At 42.7% G+C, this 20,519-nt stretch overlaps 1 protein-coding gene across 2 annotated transcripts in view; it reads left to right on the forward strand.

Moving 5' to 3' along the window:
- Window positions 1–17,153: 17,153 nt before the first annotated feature.
- The window catches only part of SMAD1 (SMAD family member 1), a 69,557-nt gene continuing 66,191 nt past the window's right edge, over window positions 17,154–20,519 (forward strand). The window contains exon 1 of one of the 2 annotated variants that reach the window (XM_081075657.1): window positions 17,154–17,373. The gene's annotated coding sequence lies outside the window, so the exon portion shown is untranslated. Of the gene's footprint in view, window positions 17,374–18,551; window positions 18,902–20,519 lie in introns of those variants that run through there. The other variant, XM_081075659.1, reaches the window with a different exon arrangement.

Here is a 20,519-nt window from a genome sequence, read left to right on the forward strand (position 1 = left end):
GAAATACAGTTGGTGTTGTATTCTGTGGTGTTCTAAACTTAGTCCTGGGCCAAAGATACAAAGTCCCTGCCCTCGGAGAGTACAAATGGGACATGATGCAAAACAGCTTCTAAGTTCAACTCAGTGCAGAGAATGGAAACATCATGATACAAATTATAAGGCCACGGGAACAGATAAGAAAAAAACTAATTTGAAACTTTCAGGAACAGTGTCAGTGGGCTACTGGGGACACCAGGATTTAGAAGTTTAGGAAAAGACTGCATGTTGATGAAAAGGAGGCATTACGTGCAAATCACTCATCAGAAGTCATTGTTGGGACAAAAAGCATTTTATAGAGAAGTGGTTAGAAGCTCTAGAGCCATATTGCTTGGGCATGAGTCCTGGCTCCATCCTCTTTCATGTTGGATGGTCTTGGGCAAATTACTTAAGCTCAAATGGGGTTAACTGTAGTATTTGCCACATAAAGTTTCTTAAGAATTATGAACATTTAGCAGGTTGCTTGGCATATGGTCTGCACTCAGTAAATATTAGTTCTTATTATTGTTCATCAAATTATATTTCCTTCTATTACATTATAAAATGTAAATGTAGTAACCTTGGGCCTCTAAGAATTCAATTAATATTTACAGCCTACTCCCAATTATGTATGCTAATGATAAAATAACATATCATGAATATATAAATTCACGACCAATAAACATTCATTGAGAACACGATGCTTCCAGGTGTGCCAGAAAATGAATGAGACCTCATCCTTTCCTTAAATGCTAACTGCCAAATGAAATTTAAAAACAAAATACATAACAATACAGGCCAGCATATGTCACATTCCAAATACCAAATTCCAAATACCAAAGTGGTCCTGGAATTTGAAGGTGAGAGAAATCACTGAGGACAGAAACAATTAGGAAAGACATTGCAGAGATAAGATTTGGATGGACTTGAAGAATAGGTAGAACTTAAATAGGTCAGGAGAGGAAAGGGAATTCTAGAGAGGAAAAATGTGGTAAACAGAGGCTTGAGACAAAAATAATGTGTGTGGTCTAAATGCAACCTGGTGTCCTGGAGTGTACCCTGGAACAGCCAAAGGACGTTAGAAGGAAAACTGGTGTGTAGCTAACAGTAACATATCGATGTTGTTTTCTTTATTTTAATCAATGTACCATGATAACAAAAGAGGTTAACATTAGGAGAAACTAAGTGAGGTGCATATAGGAAGTTTCTGTACCATCTTCGCAGATTTTCTGTAAATTTAAAATGATTCCAAATTAAAGTTTATCTTCAAAAACGTGCATGGTGAGTTCGTGGAATAGTGAGTAAACAAATATAACCGAGGCTCAGAAATTGGTTAGGAAAATCATGGTAAATTAAGATGAACAGGTGGGTAAGGCCTAGATTGTAGCAGACTTTGAATGCCTGGCTGAACATGTTGACTTGGTTCTGCAGTCCATGTCGTGTCATTGAAAGTCGATGAGGTGTCTGAAGGAGAAAGGAGCAGAGCTGAGCCTTAAAATGAGTGCTCTGAGCTCCCGATGGCTCAGTTGGTTGGAGCGCGGGCTCTCAACCACAAGGTTGCAGGTTCAACTCCCGCAAGGGATGGTGGGCTGCGCCCCCTGCAACTAGAAAACGACAACTGGACCTGGAGCTGAGATGCGCCCTCGACAACTAAGATTGAAAGGACAACAACTTGACTTGGAAAAAAGGCCTGGAAGTACACACTGTTCCCCAATATAGTCCTGTTCCCTTTCCCAATTAAAAAAAAAAATGAGTGCTCTGTCCTCGGAGAATCTGGGATGTCGTCACCACCATTGGTTTGTATTTGTTCAACACCACACTTCCTATTTAAAGCAACACAAATAACACACTAACATTCTCCCTTTAATATTTTCTTCAGTTATTAAAAGAGTAATGCTCAGTAGAACTACTAAGGGGAGATGCAAAGGGTCTAATTAACTCCCTCCTTCACCTTCGCAGAGCATTCAAGACCTGAAAAATGATTACTTGGCCTCACTCCTTGGCCTCACTCAAAAGCCATAGTCCAAGAAGCAGACTTTTCTTTATGAAACGTTGGTGTTGGAATGGGTTGCCACTTCTACATTATACAGCCAAGAACAGTCGCTTGGAGAATGTTGCTTCATTGTAGAGAATCATTTAAAACACCCTCCAAGTTATGAAAACTTAAGGCAAAAGGCAATCCTTGCCTGTGAAAGTCTGTGTGTAGATGTAGGTGTGCAAAACGCGTGTGTTTATTGCTTAGCAACACCTGCCTTTCACCTTTATGTGCATCAGGGAAACCCCTTGGTGGGATGTGGTAGGGCGGTCCCACACAGGGAAGATGCCACGTGGACCGAACCAGGCTTCATGGGGAAGACTTACTCCAGTGTGACAGGAGGTTGCAGCTGGGTTCTTCTGCAGCTGTGGCCCACCTGGCACTGTCCTAAGCGTTAGGGCAAATGGCTAGCTGTGCATGGAGTGTGAGCTAAAAGAGGTGTGGCCTCAGAGCTCAGCCAGGACACTGCTGAGCTAATGGGAAGGAAAGAGCTGAATCAATCAGAATCCGCGTATCATAGCAATCACGAACAGATTTCCTGACAACAGAATGTGCAGGACCCACCTGTAACCTTATGTGGCAGAGACCCAAGCCATGACGTTAGTGGAATGGTCACACTTCTGGCTTTCTCTCTCTTCCTAGCTTTCTGCAGCAGGACTCATGTCCTGTGAAGTAAGTTCCTAGTATTCCTGCCCAAGTAGCGGGTTTAGGGGAGGCCTTGGGAAGTCAGTGCACTTCCTGTTACTAAGGGCAGGTGGGTGCTCGAGCAATAAATTGAGTAAGTAAAAGTGAGGCGATTGTGTTTGTACCCCAAGTTAATAAAGTGGATCATTCCAGATATACTATTGACATGAGTCATTTCCCTTATGGTATGTCTTAAAATTTCTTAAACGTATTCCCACAACACCTGCAGTTAGCCCGATGTTTCTGGGAATATAAGAAATAAAGCATGCAGCCTGTCTATGGAAAAAGTGGACCCATTTTTATATGTAATGTAACGAGAGCTTTGAGAACAGGAAATCTGCACTTGCTAGTCCGGTTCTTTATGTTGCTTGTTCCGTCCATACTTGCATACTGCCTGTTTGAAATCATCTCGCAGGAGCTACTAGGCGGGCCATTCCATGAAAGCAAGAGTTGTGCATTGCTTCTTGCCCTATAAGAGGGCCTGGTAGAAGCTCAGTAAATATTTATTGAACACACAAATGAATCTAGTGAGCTAACGGACGTGAAGGTATCCAAACACTGCATTGTAGGAGTGAAGAATCAGGAGGGTTCATTTCTGTCCATTGAAAACGCTACCAGGGAGGGAGAAGTTTCCCGGGAGAGGCTGGAGAGAGGAAGGAACACATTAATACAAATGCACTGGGGAGAAGGCTTATGTGATGGAGGGCTTCAATCTAGGACCCTTTAAGCTACACTGAGCCAAAGAACATTTGCTTACTGAGGAGGATCCCTACCTAGAGGAAATAGAGAACTTCCAAGAAGGGGAAATAAATCTCGATTTTCCGGGCCTGATGCCAGATATTCCAGCAGGTGACAGGCAAAAGACACAATACCTTAAGACTTATTTCAGATTTTCCTCCCTGTGTGGGTTAGTCGGCCTTGTGTGATGTGTGTCCGGGAAGTATGGCACGTCCTTGAATAACATCATTTTGTTATAACGTTGATGAGAGAAAAAAAATGTTTCCTTCCCGCCGGTGCCACTGTCTGTGCAGAGTGTGCGTACTCTCCCCATGTCTGCGTGGGTTTTCTCAGGGCACTCTGGTTTCCTCCCACATCCCAGAGGTGGTAGGTGAATCGACATGTCTAAATTGTCCCAGTATGAGTGCGTGTATGTGTGTGGATGGGAGTGGCTTTGTGATAGAGGCATGTCCTGTCCAGGGTGGGGTCCTGCCTTGTGTCCTGAGCACCAGCCACCACGCCCCTGAACTGTAACAAGCAGGTTGGAAAAGAATTACCTTACTTGTTTTTACTCATCTTTCTTAAATGTATGTATAGTTCACATTTGTTTTGATGTTTAATATTAGAAGTGTTTTTGGGTCTTTATTTAGAAGTTTGGGGATGTTTTTGTGAACAGAAATATGTCATGGGACTGAACACTTATTTCTATCAATGAGCCTGTGGTAAAATTGGTTTGTTATATTGTTTCGCTTAACGTCACAGTTTCCAAGAACTTATTGGACATTAAGTGAGGGCTTACTATAACAGAGAATGTAGGGAAAGAAGTTTTCTGCTGTTTTCTCTATAATTTTAGGAGCTACATTGTGAAGGAGGCTTGAGGCCTAAGTCATATTGTGATGTCTAGACTAAGTGAGAAGAAATGGGAAGACGGGAAGATGTACCTTATCCAAGGATTCCTGTGGTTGAGCATGTACTAAAAATTGATTTCTCCAAAGAGTGATTGAAAGGGTCAGAAGAGCTTCAAGGACAGAAGAATATTTTATCTTTGATTTTAAAAAAGGACCATTTAAATGTGTGAAAAACAGTTTTGCCAAAAGAATAAACTAGTAGTGAGATTGTTTTACACAATTAGCATTATTAAGAAACTTAAGTAGAATAGTCAACTAAATTACCTGTATTTATCATACTTTTCCATTTAGATTTCATGCATTACTCTAGTAATAAATGTTTCACTATAAGCAATATATTGATCACTTAGCAACAGAGATTTAGAGCCCACCCATTGAGTCTTCTATTTTAAATGAACATTTGGGAAATTGACTCATTTACAGGTATGTATGGTACATTGCTTATGTTGGCAGACCCTGTGGTAAGTCTTGAACACTCTGCTGAACAACACCCAGGCACTTGCCTGGTAGCAGCACATACTCTAGTGAGGAGATGAATACACAGAGATAAATCATAAAAATAGGTAGCACTGAGCTCAATTCTCACACCCTTACGGTATAGTCTGTTAATCCGTTTTATGAGATGTGATGATAAAATACAGTGAATGTTTAAATAAAAAAATGTATTACAGTAAAAGACACATTGCCATTAATCCTCCTCAGAAAATCCCTCTCACTTCTAACACACTTATCCCATCGTTCTTGCCACTTTCTGAAGCAGTTCTGGAACTCTTCTTTGTGAGTGTTTTTAGTTGTGCTGTCATGGCTGCCTCGATGTCCTGAATCAATTCAAAATGTTTACCTTTCATTGTCATTTTTGACTTTGGGGAAGAGCCAGAAGTCGCATGGTGCCAGATCCGGTGAATAAGTTCAATGAGGACACACTGTAATGTTTTTATTGGACAGAAGTTGCCGTACCAGAAGCGATGTGTGACATGGAGCGTTGTCATGATGGAGGATGAAGTAAAGACACTCACAAAAGAGGACTTCCAGAACTGCTTCAGAAAGTGGCAAGAACGATGGTGTGTGTTTGAAGTGAGGGGAAGTATTTTGAGCGGGATTAATGGCAATGTGTCTTTTACTGTAATAAAATTTTTTATGTAAACATTAACTGTATGTTTTTTATCATTCCTCGTATAGATGAAGGAGCAAAGATCTTGAGTTTCTTGGCCAAATTCACGGCTAATCTGGTTCCAGATCCCTTGAAACATTCCTCCACTTATATGTATATGCAGATGATGGACATGCAAATGATGGATAAGTGCACAGTATTGTAAAAATACAGACTCAGGGTTCTGACTGGGGTGGAGAGAACAATGGAGGAAGTAAGCCCTAACAGATGAGCAGGCACTGTAAGTGGATGGCTAACATGACCATGGAGAGCCCTGTGTGTCCTCTCCCAGAGCTTGGGCTTTTTCTGTATTCAGGGAGATTCACTGAAAGTTTCTAAGCAGGGAAACCACATGGCCAGTCTTGCATTTTAGATAGCTTTCTCCAATGGTTTCCTTAGAGAGTAGATGTCAAACTTCAGCATATATATCCACGTCACCCTGAGGGTGGCTGGACCCCACTGCCTGAGTTTCTTATTCAGTGGGCTTGGTGTGAGGCCTGAGAATCTGCTTCCTGGCAAGTGGCAGGTGATGCCACTGCAGCTGCAGGAACCACATTTTCAGAAGTACTGTTGTAGAGGATGTATTCAAAGAGGACACAGCTGGAGACCTCTTACGTGGATAGGTCAGTAATTCAGGGAAGAGAAAGGAACATCTAAATTAAAATCTAGAACTAGAATATAAGCTCTACGAGAGCAGGGATTTTGTCTATTGTGTTTAGTTCTGTATTTCCAGCACCTAGATTAGTGCCTATCACATAGTAGGTGCTCAATAAACAGCCACCAAGTGAATAAATGAATAATAGATTCAAGAAATACTCAGGAGATAAAACTGACCCTACCTGATGATGTGGGAGGTGAGATAGAACAAAACAAGCCTGACTTCCAGGTTTCTACTCTGGATGGCTATGAGCAATGCCACCAACCACCGCCCACACTCCAGGATAAAGATCATCTGTTTTGGATGTGTTGTGTTTGAAGGATGTGTGGGATTTCCAGTATAAATCATTAGGTGGTTGGACGTGAGACTCTAAAGCTCAGAGAGTGAGAGCTCAGGGCCAGAGAGAGAGGTTCCTATTTGGAACCCACTGGCAAATAGGTGGTCGTTAGAGCCAGAAGTGGGAGTCAGAGCCATGAGATTGAGGAATGAAATCGCCCAGGGGAAGGAGGTAGAATGAGAAGAGCGGTGAGCTAAGAATGAAACACCAAATTTTATGTACGAGGCAAAGAAGGACCCATGAAAGAGGGACAAAAGAAGTGGTCAGGGAAGTAGGAGAGAACTGGGGGAGTGCACTGTCATGGGAGCCAAGGGTTTTTATTTATTTGTTTTACTTTTTATTATATAAAATTTCAAACATAAAAATAGAGTATAGTGATTTCCCATAGAGCCATCAACAGTGGTGAACTCATAGCCAATCTTATTATCACTGTACAAATTGTCCCATCGGAGTTTTTCTAAGTTGTTTCCTGAGTTTTCTGAATTAACTCCAGTAGCATTTGATAGCTTTCTTGCTTTCTGTATGACAAGATGATCCATAGACCTTTTACCTATTTGTTGGTCCACATCTAGATTCACTTATTTCTCTAAAATGTTCTGGTTTCTTTTACGGACCGCAATCTCATTCCTTTTGCATTCGTAATTGTTTCTAGGAATTTTCCTTCAAACGGCCAGAGAATATGTATTTTTAGATAAAATACATCATGAGTTCATGCTAATATTCCCAATTCAAATTAAGATTAAAGCATGTCTAGTTAAATTAGTATTTGTATTGCTTTTTTCTTATGCTGAAAAGCATGGTTTGCAACAATGGAGATTTACAGTCAGATCACTGTATTTTTTTGTCATTAAAATAATTCCTCTCTGTGTGTTTATGTCATAGTCTTGATTTACAGTTAGGTTCACTTGTTTCATTTTGATTTTAGTTTTCATTGATTTTTTTTTTAAAGTTACTTTTGCTTTATAATTAGGTAAAACATTTCTATGGTTCCAAAGTGAAATCCACAAGCGTGGTATATTCAGAGAAATCTAGCTCCGTCCCTGTGTCCTCCATCTTATTCTCTCTCATCTCTGTACGCAGCTTTTTTAAAAAAAGTTTTGGTTTATCCTTCCATTATTGTTTCATTATGAGCAAATATACTTAGATATATTTTCATATCCCTCCACTTTATTAAAACAGATGATAACATACTATACATGCTTTTTTCTCCACCTACTTTTTATATTTAACAAGATACCGTGGAGATTACTTCATGTAGCCTATAGGAAATAGCCCATACTCCTTATTACAGCTCCAATGTATTCCATTATTGTAATGCAACCAGTCCTCTCAGAGTGGATATTTGGGTTGTTTCCCAATTTTTACAAAGCTGAAGTTTTTTGAGAATGAAAGAATGACTGGTGGTGTGCAGTGAATCCAACCCATCCAATAGAAGACAGAAAGGTATTCATTGGATTTGGCAATGAGGTCAGTGAAGTATTAACTAGGGCTAAGTTGTACAAACACAACCTGCCCAGCAGTATGCGTGCCCGAGCTGAGCAAGAATAATTTCAGTGTTATGATCCAATCTGAAATCAGAGTATAGCGTGTTACGGGGTGAATGTAACATAAGAAAATGGAGGCAGCAGGAAGTGTAAACTACTCTTTCAGGAAGTGTGGACGAGCAGAGATGTGGAGCCATAAGTAGAGAAATATTTCAGAACAAGAGGGGTTTTGTTTTTGTGGCTCTGTTTTATATGTTTATAAATGTGTAGCTGTATTTTTAGGATGGAAGATGTTAGTAGAGAATGTTTATTGTATCGGGGAAGGAGCCATAAAGAGAAAGAGTTAAAACAAGAGGAAAAGAAGGCATCGTAGGCAGAGAAATTCTGTTATTCTTCATTTTGGAAGAGAAAACTCTTGAGACTGTTGAAAGTATGATTAGAAAATATAAATGTGTGACAAGCATTGTTTTAAAATACATTTTCTGAAATTTACAGGCACTCATGTCACTACGAAAAGGCAAATTTCACCGGCCTGATTCTTGTCCTCTTGAAGCTTGTAATAAAAGAAGCATTTATCCTTTATCCTTGCTATAGTGTTCTATCCTTTTTTGGTCCATCACTGTCACTAACCCCTAGTTCAAGCTGCCATCTTCTTTTGTGGCCATGTTAGGAGCCTTGTAAGGCCGTCTGTGGTTCCTACTTTTCTACAGAGAAGCCAGGACAATGTAGCTCAAATCCTGTCTGTCCCCTGTTTTAAAGCATTCTGTGATTTCCTATTGCACTTAGCAGAACTCCAAAGTCCTTGTGAGGGTCTCAAATGATTATCTGTAATTTTTTCAGCCTCCTTCTCATTGTTGACATCTCAGCTCCACGCTCTTCCCTTGGAGAGGCCTTTTTCTGGCCACTTTATCTAAAACAGAACCCTACCCATTCCCTAAAGTCATAATCTATCTAATTGCCTTGTTTTATTGTCCTCGTAGCTTATAAGATCACATCTTAACTTGTGTTGCTTTCTTCATTGTCTATCTCCCCACTTAAAATATGTGTCAACCAAAAGCAAAAGCTCCTTCTTCATTGTAGTGAAGACTCTAGTGCCTTAAACTGTGCCCAGCATACAGTAGGCACTCAACATGCATTTGCTGACTGAATTAATATTGTTCTTTGACTTTTGCTGGGACCTTCTATAGTAAGTTATCTTCCCATCTTTTTACATATTAGTTTCTCTCCTTCGATTTTACACACAGCATTTCAATTTAACTGTTAATGTCTTTTGCGGTCAAAACAACTGCAGAAATGTGAAGTAGAAAAAAATTTGAGTTTGAGCTCCCTAAAAACAAAATGCAAACTTCAGGGAGCTTTATTTAGGCAAAGTGGAGTATCCCTGGGTTAACTGGAAAAAAACCTGATCACCTTGTCTCAAGTGGGAAAGTGCAACATTAGCCTTTCTTTTGAAAGATGAGCTAACTCAGGGTATATGCTGATGCAGAGTGGAAGAATCCTTTAGGAAACCAGAAGAAGGGCATTCTCTGAAAGGGAGTGACCCTTGTGATCCACAGTTGTACAAGTAAATTTCGGCCTGTGGCTGTCCCACTAAGTTAATGCCCGCGACTTTCTAATCTGGAGGTAAAATATTGGCAAACCAATTTGGCCACAGAACTATGGCTAAATATTCCAATCCACTTTATAGACCATAATGATCATATTTTGAGTTCCATCTGTCTGACTTCTGGGTGTGGTTTTCATTTGTCTCCATACTCAGGAGAGGAAGCAGATGTTATTTGTTGACCATCCTCCAAAAAACCCTAAACAGACAGTGCTCAAATGTAGTTGATTCAATGGGATACACAAGCCTTATAGATTGATTGCTATTGATCATTGTTTTTATTTTCAAATAAGATTCTTCATCACAACTGCTACAGTTGGATAATATTAGTTAATGTATATCATACAAAGCAAGATATTTAAAAGAGAAATCTTTTGGACAGTAAAGGATTTACTATCTTTATTTGTACAATGGACATTAAAGGTGACAAAACAACAGTAAAAATTCCTGTCATAAAATATATTATCCAAAGAAATAAAAAGTTAAAGTTTAATGCAAAATTTCAAAGGCTTCTTTTTGTCCGTTTTGTCCATTTATCATAAAAATAAAGATAAAAACCTAAGGTATATCTTCCAACTGAATTTATATATGATTTTGTCTTTGGTGCTCATTTCTAAGTGCCCTAAATTTTATTTTGAAGTCAAAACTTCTTAGGTGAGGTCATGTTCACAGACTTTTACTTCAGCCTTTTACTTCAAATTTACTTCAGCTCCTGAAATCATTTTTCTTATTGCCTCCCTTCCCACCAAGAGTAAGGCACTGTCTTATCAGCACTGTGTTTTTAAGTGCCTGTTTGTGTTCAAAAAAAACCAAAAGAGACCCACCTGGGGAGTCTCCTTCTTACGAATGAAAAACTGTTGATTCCTCCTTATGCCCAGGAGGAAAAATTGTTCCACTTTACTCATTTTCCAGGATTCAATTTTGGAAGAAGAATTTATTTTAAAGTAAAATACCTCAGTAAAGTTATACCTTAACGTGGAAAAGCTGGTCTGTCTTAGCAATAACTTGATATGACAGTTATCTCAAATACAAAATGCAGAGGCTGCACAGGTCTGAATCTGACCAGAACAGAATATTTTTACATAAAACTTTTTCAAGTTCCTGAACAGAAATTTACAATAGTTTCATGACATCCCTAACTTAATACCAAAGAACAACTTGCACATTCTCTGGGAAATACTAAAGCCTAATGTAAATGAATGTGCCTATCATCTTTAAGGGATAAAGAGGGGGATTATTAATATACCAAGTACTTCAAAAGATTACCTGCCTAAGTGTTCATAAGTCTCAAGCATTATAGTCAGAGATAAACGACAAATATAATAAGGAAAATGAAAAGCCTTCTGTGGCAGGGACTCTTAGTTACCTATCCAATATTCAGTGGGGTGCTGGTAAATGTTTAACAACTGGCTTTCCAAAAAAAAAAAAAAAAAGCGGGGGGGGGGGACTTAATTTGTGGTGTTTGCTGATTTTTGTGGTGTAAATACTCCCACTGTGACCAATTTCAGGCTACCAATGCGTTTAACAACCACCTTGTAAAAAACCTAAAAATTTAACCATCAGCTCTCACAAGCCACAGTGAGCCATTTGGAGCACATTGCTACATTCATTCTCTCTTCTTTATCACTAGCAAAAATTCCATTTGGTGGCGCTGACAATTTTCTAAGATTAAAAGTAAAAAGCATGACATTTTCCAGCCATCTTTGCGGATAGGGGAGACCATAAGACAGTATTTACTGCTGAGAAGAAGGTGGATGTCATGGTAGTAGTGATGGCCCACCACAGATGGTGCTGCTGGTGGTGTGTTCTCTAAAGGGACTTTAGACTCAGTCCACCCTTTTGTCTTTATCCTGTTTCTTTTCCCCTGCCTGGAATGCAGACATGATGACTGGAGCTACAGCACCCATTTTATAATCAACAATGAAGGAGAGGCCAAGGAAATCACAGAGACCTTGGCCTTGACATCCTTGAGTTGCCTCCTCATTCCTGGAATTCCTATTTCTGATCTTCTTTTTTCAAGAGGTAAGATAAATTCCTATTTTTGCTTCAGCCACTGTCATTAGGTTTTGTGTTAAATGTAGCCAAAGCCAGCCTTTCAACTCGGGTGAATTTGCCAATGGATGCAGGTGAAGAGAAATTACTACCAGAAACAAAATTAATTTTTTTTCCTGATAATTACATAGTCATTAAAACTTTTAAAAACTGAATAATCCACTAAATAATTTTTCTAGTGTGAGTCTACCTAAAATAGTTGACTTTGGAGGCAGAAACTTATTCTCACCACATCTCTATGAACATTGAGTGAAAAGAATATTGGCTACCTCTATTGAACACATATATTATACCACATACCATGTTGTACGACCTTGAGCAATTCACTTAACCTCTTGGTGCTTCAGTTTCCTCACCTGTGAAATGGAGATAATATAAGAGATGTATCATTAGGGTTGTTTTTAAGGATAAAGTACTATTCAAAACAATGCCTGGCAAATAGTAAACACTAAATAAGTGTTAGCTGTTATCATCATTATTATTACTCCCCACAAGCCCTATTCAATAGGCACTGATGTTACCGGCAGATGAGGATAATGGCATCTATCTCACAGAGAGATTCTAAAACTAGAAAGAGATGATGCTTCTCAAGCATGTAGCATTGTACCTAACAGTCAGTAAACTCTAGCTAGTATGAGCTCCTTACGTATTATGAGGTTGATACAATAGCAGCACTCGAATGAGACTCTTTTAGCGAGATTTATGCCAAAATACTGTGTCGGTAAAAAAAAACCAAAACTAGTTTTTTGTGGAAGGGAAGGCTAGTCATTATTTATCCATTTCTATAATGTACGTATGGGGTTTCATAATATACAAGTATAATTCACGGCACAGCAAGAGGAAGGGAGTAGAGAAGGCCTCAGGGATGAGGCTTTGGAACAGAGAAGAGATAACTCTGTTAGGACACCTGGGATTGGATCTGATTCTGCCACTTACTAGTGTTTGGACCTTGAACAAATAACTTTTCTAGATGTCATTTCTCTCATTTGTTAAAATGAGAATTTTGAGCTCAACAAACCCACCCATTGCAGCTTTAAAAAATCATTTTTGTTTGTTTGCTTACTATCTAGAAGATGATGTCAGGCCTTAAAGAATAGGTAGAATTTTGAAAATTGGAGGAGCCAGGATCATATACCAAGGATGAGCAAAGAATATCATGTTTAAATGCCTTTTAAATAGGAAAAAGGAGAAATATCATACCCAAGTATGAACAAAGGATATGATATTTAAATAAAATAGAGGAATATCGTTGCAAATTTGCCAGCGTGTGTGTGGGAGTGAGAAGGAGACCAGGCAAAAATGTGTGTCAGAGTCATACTTCGAGGGACCTTGAGATCCAGGATCCCGTCCTCTACCTGCCTCAGCCATCTGCTGTCTCTGGTCACAACACTAGATCTTGGCATTACCCCGAACTGTCCCAGCTCTGTGATTTCAATTTCAAACATCCTATTCTCAGGCTGTTCCCCAGGGGATGGGAATGGTTCCTATCTCCAGCAATTCTTGGACCCCACTGAGACCTTCAATCTATTAATCCTATCACCTCTCCCTTGGCCCCCACTCCTTTATAGCCTCTCTTCCCTCCTTCTCACAGTTCCGCATAGTCACACCCTTGCTAACACCCTCTGCTCTCGGATACTCTCCCTCCATCACACCCACCTGTAAAACCGAAGCCCTGGTTAAACCCAGCTCTACCCCCTATGGCTGAGGAGGCTGGAGAAGAATCCACAGCCATGCTGACTGGCCTTGCTTTAAATTCATGACCACTAACCTCAAAGAGGCACTTAGAAGCTCTGCCTGGCAATCTCACCACATTTCCAATGTTCATTTGCTCTCAAACTCTCCCAGAATATCAGTGCTTCATATCGGCTCTTCTCTTCCAACCTCCAACATCTCTTCCACACTCTTTTAAAAATTTCCATTCTCAGGAAAAAAGGGTCCATGGCTATTCCATCAAGATAAGAGAAACAGACAGCAAAGAGGGTTCCTGTGTTTCCACCTCCACAGCCACCAGCCCATGAGCACTTGGGCCCACACACTCCGCCTCCCCTCCTGTGGCTGGCTCTTTGTGGCTCTTCTGTGAACCGGGGAAGGAAACTCAGCTCCAGGGTCTTTGCCCTTCTCGTACCTCTACTTGGGAGGTTGGAAAACCAACTCCCGGATCATGTTGCATGCTTCCTCTTCCTTCAGGACGTCTTGTCAGTGAGCTTTTCCCTGCCCCTATAGAAATATCAACCTCCCTATTCCCCACCCCTCTAATCTAGCTGCTTCCATCCCATGTATGACCATCTAGCATATTCGTATACAGTCAAGGGCCGCTTAACTATGTGGATACTGAGAAATACATTCTTAGGCTATTTTATTGTTGTATGAACATATCACAGAATGTACGTACAGGAACCTACATGGTGTAGCCTACTACACACTAGGTCATGTGATCTGGCCTATTGCTCCTAGGCTACAAGCCTGGACAGCACATTAGTGTATGAAACAACACGAGATTAAATCAAGCACAAGAGAAAATGATGCAACCAAGAAACTCGATAAGCATGAGCTGTATGAGGCTGCTGTTACCCTGGCATTTAGGAAACTTTTTATTTTTTTATAAGTAGAAAGAGTACACTCTAAAGTAATGATAAAGTCTATCATAGTAAACACATAAACCAGTTACATAGTCGTTTATTATCATTATCAATTCTCATGGATTGTACATGACTGTATGCGCTATACTTTTATAGGACTGGCAGCACAGCAGGCTTGTCTACACCAGCGTCACCACAAACACATGAGCAATGCCTTGTGCTATGATATCACAATAGGAATTTTTCAGCTCCATTATAATCTTATAGGACCACCACTGTATATGTGGTCTGTTGTTGACCGAAGTGTCCTTCTGTGGTGCATGCCCGTATGTATTCATTATTTGTCTTCCTTGATGAGAGTAGGGATTTTTCTGTTTTGCCACCATATCTCCTGTGACTTGAACAATACTTGATTTGTTCATTCAACAGGTATTTAAGGAGCTCCTATCAGGCATTGAAAGTATAGTAATAAACAGAACACTGCTTTTGACTAAGTAAGAAGTTAGGTACTGATAAGTAAAACATCCATGCCAAACAGGGAAAGAGAATATAAAATGGGAAGGGTATGCAGTGTGTGTGTGTGTGTGTGTGTGTGTGTGTGTGTGTGTGTGTGTGTGAAATTTTAAATAAAGTGGCCAGGGTAGACTTCATTGCAAGAGGAAACCTTGAGTGAAGACGTGAGGAAGGTGAGGGAGTGGGCCGTGTGGACATCTGTGGTACCGGCTTTCCAGAGAGGAAACAGCTAGTGCAAAGGTCCTGACGTGGCAGTGTGCCCAGGTTGTTCCAGGACTTAAGGAGGCCAGAGTGACTTGAGGAAGTGAGCAAGGCAGAGAATAGGAGACCAGGGTAGAGTGGTAGAGAAGGGCGGGGAGGAAAAATCATGTACAGTCTTGTACACATTGTGAGAATTTTTATTTTGAGTGAAATGGGAAGCCAAGGGAGGATTTTGTTGTTTTGATATTATATTAGTATACAACCCATATTCAAGTTTTCATAATTGTTCCAATAATAGCCTTTCTTTTATTCTTTATTTTTCTACTTCTTGGTGTTGAATACCAAATGCTTGGCCATGGCAATGTCCTTTTATGTTAAAGTCCAATTTTCTGTCACTGTTTACAGAAGTAAGTTGCACAAGGGGCAAAATCAAATTTCATAGATTGTGTAGTATCAATAATTACTATTTGGGGCTAGTAGGATTTCACTAAGAAAGGTCATCCATTGGCTAAAAAAAAAAAATCAACAGTTTTATAATGTCATTTTATAGCTTTTCTCCCTAACCCAGGATCCAGTCAAGGATCATACACTGCATTTATTTGTCATGCCTTAAAAAAAATAGCTTTATTGAACTAAAATTCACATACCATGTAATTCACCCATTTCAAGTGTATGATTCAATGGTTTTTAGTACATCCACAGAATTGTGCAACCATCACCACAAACTAGTTTTAGAACATTTCGTTAGCCCCCAAAAGAAACCCCATAACCTTTAGCTACCTCCATTTCCCCAAACATAGGCAACCACCATTCTGCTTTCTATCTCTATAGATTATTTGCCTATTCTGGATATTTTATATACAGTAAGTAGAAGTATACAATTTACGGTCTTCTGTGCCTGACTTCTTTCACTTAACAATGTTCTCAAGGTTTATCCATGTAGCATGTGTCATTACTCCATTCCTTTTTATGACTGAATAATGTTCCATTGGATGGAGATAGCACATTCTTTTTATCAAGGGTTTTGAACAGAGTGACCTGATCTGAGTGGCATTTAACAAGGCTCACTCCAGCTGTTGCTCCAAGGAGCAGAGAATGATGAACTGTGTCAAATGCTGATTTTAGGAAAAATAAGATGAGGCCCAAGAACTGACCAGTAAGTGCTGAAATAGTTTAACAAAGAAATTAGCAGAAATATTCTGATCTATAGTTTATAAACTGTTATTTTGTGTTTTGTGGGGTTTGTTACATTTTCTTTGGATAATTAAACATGGAATGCAGAAATAGTAAAATAGTTAATAAGTAAGAATTTTAAATGCAATGTGTACATGTAAACGTATGTGAACAACTGGAAGTACCATTAATTTACAGAGGTCTTTGACGTTTTATTTTGGTGGTAATGATACTTGTGGTTCATGTAAAATTTATTCCTCAGGATTCATCTCTAAACATAACGTTATGGTAGTTATCCAAGATTTCATGCCAGCTTCCAGAGAGCTGGTTAATAGAAAACTTAATTTTTAGAAAAAGGTATTTTCAATGTCTATGCAGATCAGGTAGATGAGAGCTAGTCTGTTTTAATTGGGGGGAGGGGTGTCATCTAAAAGATTGTAGAAATTGGGTCAAAACTTTAGAGTGCTATTGTGGCATCTGTCATTATATGGAGCAATGAGGTTACCCACTCGAACCATTAGGCACGAAACGCATGTATTGATTCACATGCAATTGATTCTCACGCATGCATTGGTTCACAGGCTATCCAATTCTGAGTACGTGCAACTTCTGGGGCTTGCAAATCATTGGGGAGTACGTGGGGGGGCAATGAAAACTAGGCACAAAAAAGCGAGCCTGAAACGATAAACTGTCAAACACGTACTCCACGTTAATAGTACGTTCCGGTGGGCGCGGTGGACGTGCAAATGAACATTTCAGAAAATAAACGCGGAACCCAGAACTTCACTTGCAGATAAGGCTCCAAGTCCGCTCACCCGGACGAAAGGAGGCCGGGGAAGGCAAGAATGCGCCTTGTTTTCCCTGCTGGAATCGGGGGGGCCGGGGGCTGGGGCCGCCCCCCCCGCGGTCCTCCGGCCTCCTGCGCCGCGCTCGCGCCGGCGGGGCGGGGAATTTGGAGAGGATCCCTGGTCGCGCGGCGGCGGCGGCGGCGCGCGGGTGCGCGTGTGAGCAAACGGGCGGGCGGGCGGGCGAGTGCGCCGGGTCTTGGCAGCGGAGGAGTGGAGGCTGGGCGGCTCCGACTCCCTGACGCCAGCGCGACCAGATCAATCCAGGCTCCGCGAGCGAGAGGGCGGGCGGCTCAGCCCGGGCCGAGGCGCGGGGAGGGACCCTGCGAGCGCAGCGCCTGGCCGGCCGGACCGGGGCCGCGGGACCCCGCTCGTCCGGCCACTCGTGCGCCCGCGCGGACGGGCGCGTCGCCAACCCGGTAAAACGAAACAGACCCGGACCCAACTTTCCCCTGTGCCGCGTCCCCGCCCGCCCGCCCGCCCGCCGGCACCCTGGGCTCCCAGCGCCGCCGCTGCCGCAGATGGCACGGGCGCGGGCCCGCGGGGCGGCCGCGATCGTCAGGGCCGGGCGCGGGCCGCGGCGGGGGGCGGCTCTTCCCCGCGTGGGTCGGAAGGGGGCCCCCCACCCCCACGATGGCGTCTCCCGGTCGCTCCGAGGAGCGAACCTGCCACCTTCTTCTGTCGCCCCGCCGGCCGCCCTGGGCTCGGCCGGGATTCCCCTTGCGTCTTTGTTGGGTCTGCGGCGGGGAAGCCGCGTTCCTCCGCGGGAGCCTCGCCCCGGCCCTGCCCGCGGCGGGACCGGCGGGACCGGCGGGACCTCGGGGCCACCCTCCCCCTCCGCCCGCCCTCGGTTTCCCTTTCCTTTTCTGCAGCCGGGCCCAGGCCCGTCCGCGCCGCCCGCGGGCCCATTGTGTCCCGCGCCGGCCCGGGCCCCCCGTGCGGGAGTCGGAGGGCGGCCGCCGGCGCTGCCCCGTGAGCCCTCGGCGCCTCGGGGAGCCGGCCTCGCGCGACGGGGACCCCGCGGCCCTGGGTCCCTCCGCGTCCCGGGCAGGTTCCCTTCTCCGCCCCAACGACCCTCGGGGGGGGGGCGGGGGGCGAGGTCAAGGGAAGTTCGTCCCGAAATTCCCTCTAATGTATTCAAAGGTTTGGCGGCGGCGGCGGCGCGTAATCTTTTTTTTTTTTTTTTTTTTTTCTCTTCCGCCTCCACCCGCCTGCGTCTCCGAGTGTCGTCTCATTCCTTTCCCTTGAGCGGATTCGGTTGCCTCACTGCGGGGGTGTGTGCGCGTTCGCCGTGGGACAACTGGTCTTTCACTTGGCTCCCCGGCGTGGGGAGGGTGTCTCGGGGAGGTTTCTGTCGGAGGTGGGGGGTGGGGGTGAGAGGAGCGAGCCGCGGGCTTGTGTCTCCAGCTGCCAAAGACGCACGGAGGCGTGAAGGGGGAGCGTTTCCTTACTGTCCCGGGGAAGCGAGGGAGGACGGGCGCCGGCCGGGTCTCGGCACCGCGGCGGGGCGGCTTTTGTGCATTTGGGGGCGCACACGGGTGTTCCGCGCGCGGGGCGACCTCGCCGGGGAGGCGAAGGCTTCCCCTGTGAAAACGCGGCGCGGCGCAGACCCACCTCCCGAGACAGCACCGTTCTCGTGAGTGCTGTGACCGGGGGCCTTTCTCTTCCTCCTGAGGTTCTCTTTCCATTGTGTCTGAAGTTGCCAAGTCGGTGGAATTGATGCAGAGGCTGCGTGATTTCTGGGTGTCTTTCCTGGGACCGACACTCTCGGCCCCGAAATCACAGAAGTGCCTGTGTTTCCGGACGTTTCTGGCTCGGCCTGCCCGCCGCGGGTCACATGCCCACGTTCAGGAACGAGAAGACTGTTCTCTGCCCATGTTGGTGTTTCACCTTGCTCGCAGTTACCACTTTACATTTCACTGGAAGAACTGTTGACCGAGAATGGAGGTAGACGCAATGTGCACTGCCCCGGCGTTTTCAATTCATATAAATATTTTGCTGTCAGTGTTATTCTGGTGGAGGTACCTGGCCTAATAGGCTGTACTGATTAAAAGTGTTTTGTTCTCCCCTCTCCCGCCCGCTTTCCCATGTGCGGTTATTTGATATTTCTGTGCAGGTGCTGAACATTTGTGTAACATTGCAATTTTTCGGAAACTGTAACCAGGGTCCTGAGAGATGATTTTCTAGAGGTGGGTGATGCTAGAGCCTCGGGAGGATCCAGGTGGGATCGGGTTTCTTCTAAGGGTAGGGATTTGTCCTTGATTTAGTTTTGACCCCTCCAACCATAGGTATGTAACCAAATCCATTTTTCCTGTTTTCAGTACCCTTTGATTTTATACCCTTGAAGAGCTGAGGACCTTTGCATTTTGGAGGAATGACAGTTTTTAGGCAATTAGAATTTTTAAGCTCTTCCACCTCTTGGAGTTTAATAATTAATTCCTTTCTACTGAGTTCATTAAACTATTAAGAGGAAGTAAGTCTCATTTTCCCAAATATAGTTGTTAGTTAAAAACTAAATTTCAGACTGTAATTGTGATTTCTAATAATTCTGGGTTAAAGATAAAACATAGTGACTTGGTTAGATTGGAAAAAGAATAAACTTGAGCAAAAAGAATAAACTTGAGTGTAATTAGATGAGTATATTTAAACTGCAGTCGCCTACATAATCAAGGCCAAGTTGTGTGTGTATAAAAGATCTCATTTGTGTAGTCTTACAAGGCTAATGGAGGCATCATTGAGGCTTTATAAATAATGTAAGTTGTGTATAATGTAGAGTCTCCAGAGACAGCAGAGAAAGCATCATTACCAGCCTTTTCAACCTGCTTGAGATCTTAAATTGATTTACGGCACTGAACTGGTGCAAAATGATACATCAGGATGACATGGGGTCAGCCTGTAAAAGTCTATGATGTCAGCCTATTAGTTCAGTCATCATAATTAAACCATATTACAGGGGCAGCTAAGCAGGAGTCTGGCGTTATACTTCAGATATGGGTGGTACGTGGATTTTGTTTATGGTGGAAAGGCTGAACTGGCCAGGAATGCTGATTTTTTTCTGAAAGAGCGGAAGGTTTACAGAACTCTGAATTTCTGAAAAAACTGAACAGAAATGCAGAGATGTCTAGTCTGCATTGTTTAAGTAGCTTTCCATTTGGTAATGGAGAGACAGATGCTTTGGGGGTGCTGATAAGGACCTTGGCAGCTCTGATCCCTGTAGTGGGTCGTGCTTCGTATGAGCTTGAATTTAACTTGACCTTAGGGACCTTCTAAAATATCAGAGGACCACATACTTCTCATTTCTGATCCCTTTATTAGAACCGAGTTGCCCTGTATTGATGTATCCGCTGACGTGTTATATCTTTATCTAGTCATAGTTATCAGGTCTCCACTGAAAAATATATTTGAATTGCACATATGAACAATTCAGAAAAAGAAGACCCTTGGTTTTTGCTTAGTTTTCCGGCAACCTTTATTCTATTTATGGGTCATCTAAAGCTGTGCTGTCCAGTAAGGTAGCCAATAACTACACGTGGGCATTTAAGTTGAAATTAATTAAAATTAAGTA

This window comes from Rhinolophus hipposideros (genome assembly GCF_964194185.1).
Source record: "Rhinolophus hipposideros genome assembly, chromosome: 16".
NCBI lineage: Eukaryota > Metazoa > Chordata > Mammalia > Chiroptera > Rhinolophidae > Rhinolophus > Rhinolophus hipposideros.